Raw genomic sequence first — 16978 nt, 5'->3', positions numbered from 1 at the left:
GGGTTGGTAATATCCCATGAAAGCCTAGGGGACATTTGACTCCTTTTTAAAGGGAAATGGGGGATACCATGCCTCACCCAACGTAGCCTCATCCCCACTCCCCAAGTCTCCTTCGACCAGGTGACCCTCTCCCTAGCATATCCACTCCCAGGGTCAGGATCTGAAAGGGACAGCCTTTCCCTGGCCACCTGGGGGGAGGATATATTGAAGAAAGAAGTGAGGACGCCCTCAGAGTGGATGGAGTTCTAGCCTTTGCCAGGATTTTACGGTATTCCAAAGGCAATGCAAAATGTCCAAACTCGGGGCTGCCGAGCTAAGCCAAGCCATCAATTTGAGGGCTGTGGTGCTGCCCGGATCCTCATCCTCTGGAGATGCGATCTGGAAGAGGAGGCAGTTTGAGTACTCTTAGAAGGAGCGGGATTGGAGGGAATGCATAGACCAACAGGCCCTCCCATGGAACGGAGAAAGCATCCCCCAAACTCCTCAGTTGAGGATACCCGCTGGCAAACTGGGTGCACTTTGAGTTGACCACTGTGGTGAATAGGTTAATCTGCGGGTTGGCCCATGTTGAGAAAATACAAAGAAGCTAGTCTTAATAGTGTTCCCATTTGTGGCAGGATCGCAGTCTCCCTGCTGAAGGAATCTGTAATGGTGTTGTGGATCCTGGCCAGATGAAACAGAATGAGGAACATTTTGTGTGAGATCAGCCAGTTCACTACACAATTTGGGATTCCTTGGAGAGAATGGGAGAGCGGGTCCCTCCTTGCTTCTTGATATATAACATGGTGGTAGCGTTGTCTGTGAAAATGCGAACCATGTTGCCCTGTAGCTGGGGTATGACTGACTTGAGGGCACAGAACACAGTTTCAACACATTCATGGGAAGCAACTTGTTCTCCGGTTGCCACCTCTGGTGTGGAACTTTCCTGTGTGCACTCCCCAACCTGTCACGGAGGCATAGGTTGTCAAAGAGGCCTGATGCGCCGGTAGGTGAAAGGGAGTGCCTTGTGTAAGGTGTTGTCGATGCCTCCACCAATGTTGCATTTGCCGGAACATCGGGTTGAGCTTGATTTTGCCGTTCCAGGAGCCCGACACCTGTTTCCACTTGGCGTCTAGGAACTCCTGAAGAGCTCTCATATTTATTTCTTTATTTATTGGGCATTTAAAATGGGCCTATACACAATGTGTTTCGAGGCGCAGTGCGGTACCAGAGGAATATCATCCCCAGTAGCGACTTCATGGAGCAAAAATTTGTCAGCTGGAGAGAGGACAGATGCTGAACCTCGTGGAGTATGGCCTTTACTTTCCTCCGAGGCAGTTGCCAGACATTGCAGTGTGTCTAGTTGTGAGACGAGGAACAGAGTTCTGAGATGGCGATATGCAGGACTTTGGAAAGTTGATGGAGAATCCCAGAGAAGTCAGGCATCAGATGGTCTCCACGGTGTGCTGCAGAGCTAGCGGCTGTGAAGGGGCGCTTATTAGCCAGTCTTGGCAGGGGTAGACGTGCATGCCTGCCCGTTTGAGATGGGCATCCACAGGAGCTAGGCAAGACACTTGGAGAACATTTTCGGCTGAAGGGTATAGCCTTGAACTGGTAATGCCTGCCTTGCACCATGAAGCGAGTGAAGCATCTGTGCTTGCGATGTATGGGGATGTGAAAGTAGGGATCCGGCAAGGCCAGAGATTAGAGCAAGTCTCCCTGTTCCAGCTGATCGAGCACATGCTGTAGCGTGACCATGCAGAACTTGGCGATTTTAGGAACTTGTTGAGCTGCCCGAGGTCGAGTATTGGTCTTTAGCTGCCGGACTTCTTTCTCAGCAGGAAGTATATGGAGTACACTCCGGAGCCTCAGAAGTGCGATGGCACAGCTTCTACAGCCCCCCCCTTTTTTTTTAAACAGGGATTGAACTTCCTGTAAAAGGAGGGCCAGATTTTGTTCCTTTCTTGGTATTGGGGGGATGAAGAGTCATTCGTTCAGAGATTTGAGGGTGTGCCCGTGTTGAACTTTGCCGAGCACCCACTTGGAAATGTTGCAACACGGATTGAAAAACTGCGACAACTGGCCTCACACTGGGGTGCTGAAGTGGGGGCCCGGGACCAGACACTGGTCAGGCTTTCTTGGGAGTTTGGTGCGGGAAGAGGATCTGCGTCGTCGTTGCCTACCTCTGTATGCCTCCTGGAAGGTGGTGCGAGATAGTGGACGATATGAAGGCCGATAATCCCTGGAGGTTCTGAGGAATCTGCCTTTTCCAGAGCAAAAGGGCTGCCACCACTGCTGAAGGGTGTCCAGGGACGGGCAGTGCCAGTGTCCGTTTCGATTTCCTGAAGGGTCTCATCAACCTTTATAGCAAATAGGTCTACTCCATCAAAGCCCATGTCTGCAACCTTAGACTACACCTCCGGGTGGAAATTGGTGACCTTTAACTACCCTTAGCACCTCAGCACAGCCCCATTTTCCATCTGGCGGAAAGCTGTGTCTGCTATATGTAGGGCTACAGTGATGGTTTGATCAGACGCAGCCTCCACTTTGTAGGAGCCCTCTAACGTTGCCCTCATGTGGGTATGTAGCCCCACAGCCTCGACCTCCTCCACCAACATGCCAGTTGTTCTCAGTCCCAGTGACAGCGCTTAAGAACACAGATACTGGTCCATACACAGACACATCCCAGATACACATAATACAAAGGAGTATGAGGACCTTGTGCCAGGGAATGGAGAGACCCCTGATCTGCCATCCCGAGATTCTTCACCGGACGAAATAGGTTATTTTCATGCACCGTTTACACATGCTGTGAAGCTCTTTGACCTAGTCCGGAGAAACAGAGGAAAGAGGGTTTCTGGTTTCAAAGGCGTGAAGCCTCCAGAAAATCAGTTGTGGACATACCTATGCTGCAGACTCATCTCAGAACAGGTTATCATGCCATGTTCTTTCTGGAGAGGAGCGCCTGCTACCTTTTTTGTAACATCTGGGAGGATGGTTTGTTGGTCATGAAAAATTAATCCTTTGCTCCTCCAAAAAGGGATTGCCTAGAAAAGAAATGTAAAATCTCTGATACCGCACCCAAGTGACTTCACACCCAGCCATCCCCTGACTCGGTTTTCAGCTTCAGTAAGGAAGAGATCAGCCAACCCTTCTTCTCCATTCTACGTGTAAGGCAAGTGCCTCATCCTTTTTATCGTCCGATAGGGAATCGGAGATGGGGCCCATCTTATACCACAATTCCCTGTCGTATCGTGAAAGAATGACTAAGGAATTGGTGGCTTTGATATTGGTGGAAGCTGTGGTAATCATCAGTTTTTCGAATGCATCCAGGTGCTTTCCTGCCTTGTTCAGTGGTACCATGAGTGGAGAAGAAGGGTTGGCCGATCTCTTCATTACTGTAGCTTAGACCAGAGTCCGGGGATGGCTGGGTGTGAATACAGCTCCCTTCGCAGCGTTCGGTCTGCTCCACAGAACGCCCAAGCTCTGATGCCATGCTTCCAAAGAGCTCCTCCCTCTGCGGACCACCTTCAAAAATATGGTCCCATGCTGCTAGCACTGGCCTTCCTGCTGCTGCTCCTGTCACTCCTTGACACAAGTATCCCGGTGGTCTCTTCTGCTGCTGGGCTTGTCTCCTTTTATCCACCTGCAGCCCCTTGACAAGCTGCATGTGTGGATGTCCGATCAGCCCTGCCTGACCACAATTAACGGGACATGTCTGACTTTTACAGCTCTTAGCAGGCAACTTCCTCATCCCAGTACCAGTCTGGTAAAAGAGTGTGGTCTTCATTGTTGCTAGTTGCATCTTCTTTGTCCCAGTACTGTCAAGTGCCATATGGGGGGGGGGGAATGAGAGGAACAGGCTTATAACAGCCCATGTAGGTTGGGGAAGGGTTGGGTTGATCCTTAGTAGGGAAAGGGGATACCATGTCTTGCTCAAGGGCACCCCGCTCCCAGTCCCCAAGGACCCTCCACCCAGGAGATCCTGCCTCGCTTATCTGCCCCCAGGGTCAGAATCCTAGAGTGATGGCCTTTCCCTGGCCACCTGCACAGAGGGGTTTAGGAGTGAGAATACCCTCAGGTTTCTCAAAGATCCCTGTAATGGCTAACTCGGCTTGTGATCAATCTAATGCAGTCATCACGGATCCCCCAGCGGTAACCTCCGCCCATGTGCCCAAGGAACGGCAGTCGCTACCTGATCCTGGGGGCAGCTACATGGGGGAGGATCACATGGTTTAAGTTACTTAGCTGTAACTATTGTTCTCCAGCATGGATTCACATGCTCATGAATATTCCCCATCGTCAGGCTGGGAATCCTTGATAAAAGAAAAAACATTTTCACTTTAAAACTATTTCTCCTCTAGACCAATCAATATCCTTTGGGTCATACTGCCCCCAGAGGGGAGGGGGTCTTCGGGGAGTGGAATACCTTTTCCCGATCCTACCCCATAGGATACTTAGAAGATCTACCCCCCCACCCCTTTTACGACACAAACACTTTCTTACACAGTGGAAGACAACAGACTAACACCAGAGCCATTTACCTGACTTGTCCCAACACAAGGGTCAGGCAGAGTCAGGCAATTGACAATAACTACACACACCTGACGGCCCTTTCCCTTCCCCACAGGGATAAAAGGTGGAGCACAAGAGCACACTTTGAGCAAGGACAAACGCACGAGGAAGCAGTTATTCCAGGACGGCAGTTCAAACTGAGAAGGAAGGCAGCAAGACCTGAAACGACAACAAGGAGCGAAGTGCCCTTGCCCTTTTCGATCCAAACCCATGAAGCCTCCATGAAAGGAATCATAACACCGGGAACTACAGCTGATGTGTGGTGTAACAGATGCCAACGGTGTACAGGACCCTCCCGCACTGATAACTGAGGCGGGGTGGCGAGCTTGCAACCATGGTACTGTACTTGACTCCAGAGACAAGAAACAAGGTCGTCAGCACAGCAGGTGAGTCAGAGGGAGAACCAATAGTAAACCAGACGGTGTTGAGCAAAGGTTGCAAACGGCAACTTGTTATGAACCAAGAACTGGTGTGCTAGTGAACTTTTAAAGCCCAGGGAAATACCAGCTGAAGAGTGGTCCTGTGCCACGTGGGCGTCCATTCGATGGTCCCCTTTTCTTGTGAACGTTATAGAAATAAGAGGCCGTATAAAAGGCTGACAAAGAGTTAAGGTGGTCATACAAGAGTCCAGCCAAAATCCCTTCTACAATTGAAAGTCCTTAACCCATTACCAAAGTATTGACATTGTGAAACAGGCGTGTACACCCGGCTGAGAGAAATTCTGCACCAAGAATAAATGTGGAAAGCCTGACTAAGGGCTTAAGAGAAAGCCTGACTGGGGGCTAGAAAAAGCTAAGGGAAGTGAATCCTGCAAAGTATTACGAATAAGTCAACCGTGTGAAACTGGCAAATGTGAAACCGACTGAGGGAAGCCAAGGTTACAAAAAGGATCGGAGTCCGGTTGAAGGGGATCCACGGGTGAGAGGAAATCACCTGACGGGAAGATTACTAAAAGGAACTTTTTTGTTTGCCGTTTATAGTATATCAGGTCCTCTGAGGCAAGAGACTTGGCCACAGAAGGCCCTGATAATTTGGAAACTAACTTAAAGCTTGTGCTTGAGAAGCTCAGGAGTATGTTGCGCTCGAGAGTCCTGCCTTGTCCCATGCAAAAAATGCCACAAACTGAGACCCCAGTTATACCATCCTGACTTATTTTGTGAACACTTCTTTCTTTTCTGATGAACAGTATCCCACACTATTTTGTAACTTAGCGGTAAGGATTGGCCCTTTTTATTTGACAAGACGCGACTAGGACTGCCTTATTATTATTTGATGGTCGTAGCTTGCACCCATCTTAGATTTACGTTTAGATTAGGCGTTTTTCTCCCCCATTTATACAGTTTAATAAACACCCTTGAACTGTGATCACTTGTGTCCGTCTTTACTGTTGCCACCATGAGCTCCTTACAGGGGTCTTGCATGGATTCAAATTCTCATGAATAATGAATACACAGCAGTATAACATTACACAACCACGGGAGGTGGTATGGCTCAACAGAAGCAATTAGCGCTTACCCATGGAACAGACTCACCTCAATCAAACAGGTTGCATAGCACTGCCTGGCCGACTCTTGACTGCTCCCTGGAATCCCTGTTGACGCAGTAGAACTTCGTGTGCGTATACCTCCACGTAGCAGCCGTCCACCAGGGGCACACCTGAAAGGAACTGTAACGCTCACCTGATTCTCGCAGAGGCGCCGGTCTTGACTGGGCGACTACCGTATCTTCAAAGGTGATGTGCAGCACCCGATTGGCTCTTTGGGCTGGACCTCTGTGCCCTGTATGCCTGACGTGCAGAGTAAGATGTCTGCAGATAGAAAATACGGGGTTAATGAACTGGGGTTATTGGGGTGTCCCTATCTCTTTCCTCTTCTCCTCTCCTGTAGACCCCCACAGGTTAACGCTCTCACCTTAGGTAAGTGAATGCCGAGCTCTCCATCTGCCTCGGGGCAGGGTGCTGTAGCCAGTTTCTTCACTGGATAGGTAGCGCAGGCCTCTTGACTTCAGAGGACTGCTGTCCGTCGTTTACTGCACGAACGGTAAGTTTCGAGTAACTCAAATGTCTTTAAAGTCTTTAATAATGATGTCTCTTGTTTTGCAGGGTTCCGGCGATGGCGGATGACGGGCTGAAGTGAGTTGAAGATGGAGCCCGTGTGATGAATAGAAGCGCCTGGAAGCACGTAAGTTTTGCAGGTACAAGTTCGGAGCGGCTGCAGGGTGCCGGGATACCCACTGGGTTAGATGTGGAAAGGAGTAATGGCACGTGAGTATTAAAGTTCCCCAATGTCTTTAAACGCACCTTGTTTTGTCTTTCAGATGCGAGATGCAGCGCCGACGGCCTCCGGAGCGTGCGAAGAGTTGGTAAGCTTTTGTCTTTCAGATGCCGGAATGCAGTGTGAAGACCTCCGGAGCGCACGAAGAGTAGGTAAGCCTTTGCCTTTCAGATGCCGGAATGCTAACCTGTTCTTTCTTGTCTTTATAGGTGTTGCTGAAGACTGGATTCAGGATGGTAAGCCTTTGCCTTTCAGATGCCGGAATGCTAACCTGTTCTTTCTTGTCTTTATAGGTGTTGCTGAAGACTGGATTCAGGATGGTAAGCCTTTTTCCTTAGGCCCAGGACCGGATGCAGAAGACACGATGAGCGTTCTGCTGCAGAGGGTGCAGAATAACGCAAAGCAAGATTCATCCACCGGGTGTGGTTTAAATAGCCTCCTGTAGTGCTTAGGTGTCTCCTTCCACAGCCACGCCTAAGTAAGAAAAGAGTTCCTGGTAAAAAAAGAGTTCCTGCCTTCCAGAAGAGTTCCAGTGTTCTGAATCTAGGGAGTGGCTCCAGCCCCACCCAACAGGAAAAGTAGTTCCAAACAGAAGAGGATCAGAGGCTCAACTGGCAGGCAAGTAAGCAGCATGGTCTGCTGCAGGTAAATCCACCCAAGCATTATGAGCCCGGCGCTTCCAGCGCTGGGACTGGGCATATTTATGAGCCTGGTGCCACTGGCGCCAGGACTGGGTCCAAAAGGTCCCAATTGGGACTGGTTGGCACTCGGAACCTGGGTTATGGATCTGCTTCCAAGGGAGTTGGGAAAACCCTGACCTTTTGGAAGCAGAGATCATGACAGGAACGCCGTTGTCGCATCGATCGCTCTAGTGGAAATGGCTCTTGGACAGCCATGATGCAGCCGGAGAGCCACCTCGAAATGGAAGCCTTGGACAAGGCCTTTCCATGGTTCACAGGAACAACATTCACAAACAATTGAAAAGTCTTCTGAAAACTCTGTGCGTGTCACGTAGAACTTCAAGGCACGAGCAACGTCCAGCGAGTGCAAGGCCTCTCCGCCGGCTACAAAGGTTTCAGGAAGAAAACAGGGAACACCAAAGGCTTGTTGAGGTGGAATTCCGATGGAACCTTTGGCATGAAAGAGGGGGGGGTGTTTATGCAGTACCACCCTTGATTCGCGGAAAGTCAGATACGGTTGCTTGCAGGATAGAGCCTGGATCTCCCCCACACGTCTGGCAGAGGTGATGGCCACAAGGAAAGCAGTCTTCCACGAGAAATACTTAGATGGGGCATGATGCATAGGTTTGAAAGGTGTCCCCATGAGCCTCATCAGAACCACGTCGAGTTCTCAAGCCAAGGCAGGAGCCTTAACCGGCAGCAAGGATCAGAAAAGTCCCTTGAGAATCTCCTCGACTAGTCTGTGGGACCACAGCGAGGATCTACACGGGGATCTGGTGTAGCGCGAGATGGCCGCCAGATGTACCTTGATGGATGGATACGTGAGCCAGCCCCGCGTTTGCCAAAGTAAGCAAGTATGGAAGAACCTGTGGCGCCATGGCCCTCAGAGGGCTAATCTTCTGCGACCGGGACCATGTAGCAAAACGCTTTCAATTCCAATTATGGCCGTAGCACTTCAGAGTTGACGATGCCCTGGCCTTGGCGAGGACTTCCATGGCTTCAGGTTCAGCGATCCTGGGTCGTGATGAAGGATTGCGCCTCCCTCGATCGTGAGCAGATACGGAAACACCGGCAACTTGGCCGAAAGTGGCGCTGAGAAGATCCGGATACCAAATCTGCCTCGGCCACGCCGGGGCGATGAGTATCTTCTGGCATCGACACTGAGTGTGTTGATGACACGTAGCAGGAGAGGGAACCGAGGTCACACGTAAAGAACAGACCTTCCCACTGGAAGGAGAACGCGTCCCCCAAGCTCCTCGTCTGGTTGAATCTGCTGGCAAAATTCTGGCATTTGGAGTTCGCTGCTGTGGCGAAGAGATCGATCGCGGGTCTGGCCCCATTTCACGAACAGGAGGTCCACCTGATGCGGACAAAGTTCCCACACGTGGCAAGAGTGCAGTTCTCTGCGGAGGGAGTCTGCAATGGTGTTCTTGATGCCTGCCAGATGGATTGGGACGAGGAACATCCCCTGTTCGATGGCCCAGTAGCACAAGTCCTGCGCTTCCTTGGATAGTGCTGGGTAACGAGTGGCCCCGTGCTTTCTGATGTAGAACATGGTGGTAGTGTTGTCTGTGAAGATCCTCACCACCTTGCCCTTCAGAGACGGTAGGAAAGACTTGAGGGCCCATAATACTGCTTGGTGCTCCCGGATGTTGATGTGCAGATCCTTCTCCTCACAAAGCCAAAGATCTCTGGCATGTAGAAGTCCGGTGTGAGCCCCCCCCAAACATTCCAGAGAGGCGCCCGTGGTGACTGTTTCCTGGTATGGCAGGGTTTGAAAACCCGCCTCTCCTAAGCGATGTGGTAGCACACCCCCCACCATCGCATCACCCACTGGAACTCCTCATTGAGAGGGATCTTGTCTGGGAAACATCCAGACACTTGTATTCAACGTGCATCCAAGAATTCCTGACATCATGCCCAGCAACGACTTCATGGCCCGCACTGTGTCCGTCTTCGCCGACAGTCACTGCACATTTTTTTTGAATGGCTACTAATCTCTCTTCCGAGGTATGGGTAGATGTGGAGGCCCTGTGCTCTGTGCTCTGAGGAGGGCCACCACCGCATTCATGAATCTGGTAAATACCCTGGGGGCCGAGCTGAGGCCAAAAGGAAGGAACTGGTATTGAAAATGGTAGCCCATGATCCTGAACCATAGGAAAGAACAATTGGGCTGCCATATCGGGACGTGTAGGTATGCGTCCTTCAGATCCAGAGAGCACATCCAGTCTCCCTTGTTCAATGTCTACACTATAAAAGCTGGCATAACATCTTGATTTTTTTGCAGGGATAAGGAGAGGTTGAGGGTGGAAATGTCTAGCACAACTCAGGCCCGCCTGGTTCTTCTTCTGAATGGCGAAAATCCGGGAGTAAAAGCCAAAGCCTCACTGGGAGGCTGGGACTTTCTCCACTGCCTGGCTCTCTACAAGCTAACGGATCTCCTCCAAAAGAGTTGCTGTCCCAACCTGTGGGAGTGGAGGGGAGGAGGGAGGAGAGGCTGGGATAGGAAGGCGGTACTCCGTGGATACTACGGATAGGTTCCAGGGGTCCGCGAAATTCTGGCACCAAAAATGTGCATGGAGAGCAAGCCTGCCCCCCAACGGAGACACGTGGACCTGAAGGGGCGTGTCATGCTTTCTTTCCCTTGGAGGCTGTCGCTGAGGAGGAACCCTCCATATGTAGGACCCCTTTCTGAGCACTGCTGAGATTGGGTCTTTGATTTGGGCGTGGCCTTGGTAAGGATGGATAAAGACTTAGCTGTTTGTGAGCTGCTTTACCTTCTTGTCCAGCTCTCCGTAGAGGAGTGGAAGAGGTCCCCACCCCCCACCCCCCTCGAACGGTAGATCTAGTATGCATTCCTGGACATCCGGGTTGAATTTTGTTGCCCAGAGCCAGGCTGTTCTTCTCATGTCTGTGGCAATACAGATGGCACGGCTTGAGGTATCCATGTGTGTCATGACCCTTGCCCCTGGCCCTCACTGGCAAGTCAGCCTACCCTTGCAGTAAGGGCCAGGTCAAAGGCTCATAACCATCATGAAGACCAATATTAGAATGGGACTATTTACTTAGGACTATTTAACTTGGGGGGGTTCAGCCAACATGGAGGCACACACATAGCTCAGTTACAAGGAACTGAGCTATGTGGTCTAGTCTTTTGGGTGTTGCAGGCCTGGGACTACTTTACCGGGACTACTTTGGGTGTGGCAGGCCTGGGACTATTTTACCTGGACTACTTTACCTGAGACTATTTAAACCGCACCCAAACAGCAGAACATGCTTTGCGTTATTCTGCTGTGGTCAGCGTAACGCTCACCGTGTCCAGTTCTTTGATGCCAGCTTACCTGAAACCAAGGACCTGCAGAGAGAGAAAGAACAAACAAACAAAACTTACCTGGAACAGTATCCTGTCTTCAATCCATCGCTGACTTCAGTTCCACTCACCTGAACGTACGAACTCCATCATCCGGCACCGCATGCATCCTGGAATACTATAACCTGGAAAGAGGAGAAAGAAAGACAGCATTATTAAGTGTTAACTCACGTTTCCCCCCGAATGAAGAAAGCCACACAATTCTTACCTGGGTAGTCATCTACTGGTCAGTATCATTGCTGGAACATTACGGCGCTCGGCGAGGAACATCGCAACCTGCGAGAAGAGAAAAGGCACAGGTTAGCAATATAAAAGATGAAACAGCGCTGCGCATTACTCACCGGACAGCATCGCACACACCGTGCTTTTCGCCTACCGGCCAATGCTCATCTTCAAACTGCATGACAACACCTTTCCATACCTAAAAGGAAAGAAGCAAGACCGTATTATTCGAAGAGGAACATAAGAACTGCATATAAAGACTGTAAAGCAGCAAACCTACGGAGTCGCAGCAGGCCTGGATTCTCACAGGGGGGCTTGCACCAGTGAAGTTACTTGGTCGCTGCTCGCCCCCCACATCTACGTGCCCCTGCCACGAGAAGCAGGACGGAGAATCCACTTTTCACAATATTAAGACCCATCTTTAACCAGAGGCCTTAGCAAGGGATGGGGAGAGGGTTTGAGAGTGCAAATTATCCAACAAGGGCTGGGTGGTGTCCCCGTGGATACCAGGTGAGCATAACAATATGAGCCACTGGATTCCATGAGGTCATGCGCCACCAGCTTGGGCCTCGGTTAGCTCCGCCTTAAAGCGTGATTGGCTCCGAGTGGGGCGTTCCGGGAGGAAGTCTGCAATTTCCCACCATAATCTTTGGTTGGCGGCTGCCAGCATGGCATCGGCGTTGGCTTGACGTAGATGTAAAGAGGTGTTGGAATAGAGTTTCTTGCCATACGCCTCCAAGATCTTCTCTTCCTTGCCTAGCAGCGCCGCAGAGGAAGAGGCTGAGGACGGCTGGGGCTTGGAGTATAGTGATTCCGCTGCGATCACCGAGGAGTGTAGCTGAGGATGGGCCGAAAGCAAGAGTGCATCCCCCTCTATCTGCCTGTACTTGGCATCCAGCCGTCGATTGACCGGCTGGGCTGAGTGGGGTTTGAGCCAACCCTTCTTGGCCAGGGAGACTACATCGGTTTGCAGTGGAATCCCCGATTTGGCAGAGGGGCTTTGTGCGAGGACTTCAGCCAGAACCCGCTCTGCCGGCTGCTCGACCTCGGGTTGGGGGAGGCCCAGGTACTCCGCCAGACAAGCAAGATGTTCGTGGAAGGCCCTGGCTGAGGATCGCGTGTCCGGATCCTCCTCCTCACCCGTATCCTGTGGATCTGGAGGTTCCTGTGGGGGAGGAGGTGTAGTTGGAACTGGAGGCTGGGGTACAGGAACCATAGCCGGAGGCTGAGAAGGCGGCAGAGGTTGTGGAGTGGGCTGCGGGAGGAGGCGGCTGCACCGGGGTCTGGGGGCCCGGTGGAGGCGTCTGTGGTGCCGCTAGCATGGTGGGAATGACTTCCCTGATGGGGTCTTTGAGGATGACGCCCATCCGAGGTGACTTCATGAGGCAGAGGAACCTCTCGAAGAAAACCTCCTCGCTGACTGAAGCGGTGGCAGGGGGTGCCGACGGGGTAGTGGGAGGCTGCTGCATACCCTGTCCATGTGGACGCAAAGGAAAGCTGCCCTGCGCGTATGAGGGGTAGGCTGTAGACCACGTACCTGGTTGGAGCCAGTCCCACCTTGACACTCGTTCTTCGCCGAATTCCTGGAATAGCATTGGACGGGTGCCTCTTTCTGGCGCGGCAGCCATTTTGTCAGGCTGCCTGCCACGTGCCTGCGAGGTGTTGCTCAGCCGGCTGGGCACGGCCTCCTCCAGGACTCTTGTTTGTGGATTACAAGGCCTTCCCTGCTCCTCGGGCCTAGGCCTGGTAGGTGGGACACCCTCAATCTGGGGGGTCGGTAGAGCTGCGTTTAGGCGCTCCCTCAGGCATATTGCTAGCATTAGGGCGTAGCCCCTCGGCCTTGGTGCCGGTATAACACGGTCACCGGGAGGATCCCTCGGCCCGGAGGCCAGTTGCTGCAGCAGCCTCGGTGCAAGCGCTGGTAGAAGGACCTGACCGGTCCCTACCGCGCGGGAGAGTCCCTGGGAAGGAGTCTCCTTGTGGGGTGCAAAGGAGCATATCGGCCCTACCTTGGGCCTGGCTCAATGTTTCACAACGTTCTTGAGATCCTCTGGAGGCGACTTATGGAAGAGCTCCCTCCACCTGGCTAGTCTATTCTTTAGCGCTTTCGAGGACAGCGAGCCACACGCTGAACAAGCTTGCCAACCGTGGTCTGGGCCAAGGAAACGTAGGCAGAGGGCGTGGGGGTCTGAAGTTGGGAATAACCCGTTGCAGGCTGGACACCTGCTGAACCCTCTGGAAGTCGACATGCACCGTGACACCTGAGGACCGAGTACCTGAATGACAAAAAGACAAAAAAGAAGAAGAGACGTATCCACGCGTGGAATTACATGGCCGAAGCCAAACCCAGGAGCGCTGGTGAATTCGGCCCGTTCCCGTCGATGCAGAAAGGGGGACTGAGGCGTGGCGCCGGAGGGTGGAGTCAGGGCAGTGCATGCTCCTGGGGCCGCACCCCTGCACGCCTCTAAATTTAAAGGGGAAGAAGGTTTTTTTTCTGGTGAAAAAGGTTCAGGGACGCCCTCACAGTATGGAGGAAAGGGGACGGGACGTAAGAGTACATAACAGGAGGAAGGAGGACAGCATCAAGATGTTGTGGTTGACCATGTCAAATGCAGAGGAAAGGTTGAGGCGATTGAGGACAGAAGGAGTGCTAGAATCAAGATTAGAGAGCAGATCTTCACGGGTGTTCTGGATGGCAGTCTATGCCTATGGCTGCTCTGAAGCCAGACTGATGGTCATGGAGAAAACCAACAGATTCAGTGTGGGGGGTTAGCTGGGAGATAGCCAACTTCTCCAGGAGTTTGCCCAGGAAAGGAGTGATGGAGATCAGGCGATAATTTGCCAGAATAGAGGGGTCGGCAGAAGGCTTTTTTAGTAGGGGGTGCACAAGGGAGTGCTTGAGAAGAGAGGAAAGATCCAGTGGCGAAGGGGCGATTACAAAAATCAGCCAAGGCTGGAGCGAGAGAACCAATGTTGTCCTTAAGGGTTCTGGAGGAGCAGGGGGGTCACCTGTTTGGATGAGATTTTCATAGACCGGACTTGTCTGGAAACATTACCAAGTGGTACAGGAGAAAGGGCGGCGAGGAAGAGGAGAGGGGGCGGCGGCCAAGGAAGGAAGAAAGAAAAAGTAGAGTGCGGACTGGATGTCCTGGGTTTTAGTGGTGAAATGAGAAGCCAGAGCCGTGCAGAGGGCCTGCGTAGGTGTAGGGTAGGTAAATACTGCAGTCGGATTGGCCAGCTCCTTGCAGATTTTGAAATGTTTGGCTGCGTTAGAGGCCGCAGAGATGCAGGCTTGAATATGGATCCTCTTCTTAGAGAAGGTGAAGAGTCTGTATTGCCTTTGGAGCAGGCGGCAGGCCGGTTTGTCAGAGGGTGCACCTGACAAACACTTCACCTCAAGCTCTTCACTTCTGTTCAGCCACTCTGCACTAGCATTTCAGAGTGGCCAGATCAGAGTCACACCAAGAGTTGCACTTGGTGGCAGGCTTAAGGCAGAGGCAAGGATATCCAGAGTGTTCGAGATGGAAAGGTGAAGGTTGGAAAGGGCTGTGTCAGGATGGGAGTCAGCTGAAGGAGTAGGTGTGGGAGAGAAAGTAGAGGCAAAGGCGGCCACTGACACTCACTTCAAAGGTCGAATGACCGCGAAGGAAGTTGGAAGTGCTGGGTGGGCCTTCGCCAAGGGACAGGAAGCTTTAAGTGAGAAGAAAGAACAACGTGGTCAGTCCAGGAGAGAGGAGTATTGAGAGGGTTAGAGAGGGGGACGTCTAAAGAGATGAGAGCATTCAAGGTGTGTCCGGCAGAGTGAGTCGGACCATAGGGTAGAATGGAGAGGGAAAGAGTCGCATAGGGTGCGGAAAAGCCAAGGGGAGTCTGGGGAGCCAAGGTGGATGGAGATTCTGCCAAGGAGGAGAAGCTGGGAGGTAGAGGAAAGGAGAGAGCAAGTGAGGTCAGCCCATTTAGATAGGAAGAGGGTGACCTGGACAGGTGGCCTGTAGATGGTGGCCAAGATCAGAGAGAGGCCAGGAGAAATAGACAGCCTGCAGACCAGGAATTCAAAAGAGGAATAGGTCTGAGTGGGGATGATGGAAGCAGGGATCCACTCAGGAAAGATCAGGGCCACTCCACCTCTGGGCCTAGGCTCGGAGAGGATCTTGTAGCCCACGGGGAGGAGTGCGTCACAACTCGCGACAGAGCTGGCCTTGAACCATGTCTCGGTAAGAGCGAGAACATCCAGGTCCAGGAGTTCAAGGAGGTGGCAGATGTCAGAGGAGTGTTTGACAGCAGAGAGAGAGTTGAGTAGCCATGTGGAGCAGGTTGCCACTTTTGAAAGACTACCGGGGAGGAGTACAGGGGATAGGACTACCAATCAGGAGTGGCCGAGGACCCATAGAGGTGGAGGATGAAGATGGCCGAGGAGCCAGATAAGTGCTAGCAGGAATCGCAGGAGAAGGAAGAATGTTGATGAGGCGAGAGAGGCGCCCATCAAATAGTTAGGCTGAGGGCCCTGGCGGTTCTGTTTAGACAGACATTAATGACTCTGGAGGACTGGAAGGAGGCCAAGACGACCTCCCACCAGGCACCACCATTAAATGGGAGAAGAGGAGGAAGGAGAGGGAAGTGCAACCACATGAAAGTTCCATAGGTCGGGAGAAGGAACGACAAAGAGGATGTTGGTGAGAGTCTGTCTGGAGGAAGCACTGACATGGGTGTCCGCAATGGGAAGGCCCAGATTGAAGACCAGGATGTCCTTCTTGAGCTTCCCCCTTCCAGTCTTAGTGAGAAGAGTAGGATAAGGGATAGAAAAGCAGTTAGAGAAGGTGGGGGAAATTGAGAGCACCATGGTGGGTGTGATAGAGGAAAGAGAAAGGGCAGGCAAGAGAAGAAGAAGGAAACATACACAGAGCTACGCCACACAGGGTGCACAAGGAGGCAATATGGGAAAAGGCGCGGGGGGTAAACAAAGGGAACAACGGGCAACAACAGAGCGCAGGCAGAAACAAGTTACAGGGGTAGCAACAGGCAGTGAGTGGAGACAACGGTGGGAGCTGACCCAGGCTCAGCTCAACCTAGAGAGGAAAGGCTTGGAGGGAACAGTAATAATCACAGAGTAAGCAGGAACCTAGAGAAGAGGAGAAAGGCCTAGTGGACACAGCAAGCCATGTGCAAGCACACCCAGGAACATTCACTTAGAGGAGAAATGCAGAGAATGCAGGAGAAATGAAAGAACAGTGATAGAGGTCAATACATTCACCTAGCAAGGGAAATAATGCAGGAAAATGCAGGGGAATGCAGAGAAAAAGTGATGGAGGCCACAAATATTCACCTAAAGGGAAACAAGTAGAAGATACAAGAGAAAAGCAGAGAAACAGTTGCAGAGACACAGAAAAAAAAGGTATGGCTACCCAGGAGAGGGGCAGCCTAATGGATGCGTATAGACATTGCAGGGTAGTTTATAAGGACGCAGTATTGGCGCGCCCCCCGCCCACACCAATCTTAATTTGCGGTCACTGCTGGAAGAAGGCTGCGCTGCATGCTTGCCCTATGCGCTCCGACCCCTTTGTCACACAACACTTTGCCACAGAGGGTACGATACACAGCTCTTAAAGTTTCAGAAGCGTGGATGTAGTGCAACCCATCGACGGGAAGAGTCTCCTGCAGTCCTGCATCCCACAACACAGCGGCCTTGCCATGACATAACTCTTGTGTAAACTGTGTATTGTATCATTCAGTCGCTTCTTTTTTAGCTCGTTGACTAAGTCAAGCAGCATAGCACGCAAGGCTCCATGCACAAAATCTTGTCCCGTAGTAGGCTTGAGTAGGCCTTGGCTCCTGCTGGGTGTGTCGCACCCAGCACCACCAGGCCGAATGCAACACCTAAC

General features: G+C 51.9%; 1 protein-coding gene across 1 annotated transcript in view; it reads right to left on the bottom strand.

Moving 5' to 3' along the window:
• The window catches only part of SNX30 (sorting nexin family member 30), a 749650-nt gene that overhangs the window by 338221 nt on the left and 394451 nt on the right, over window positions 1-16978 (bottom strand). The gene's annotated exons all lie outside the window — the stretch shown is intronic.

The sequence above is a fragment of the Ambystoma mexicanum genome, chromosome 6q, assembly GCF_040938575.1.
Source record: "Ambystoma mexicanum isolate Mex_15411 chromosome 6q, UKY_AmexF1_1, whole genome shotgun sequence".
NCBI lineage: Eukaryota > Metazoa > Chordata > Amphibia > Caudata > Ambystomatidae > Ambystoma > Ambystoma mexicanum.
This window is presented reverse-complemented; position numbering and strand designations above follow the sequence as displayed.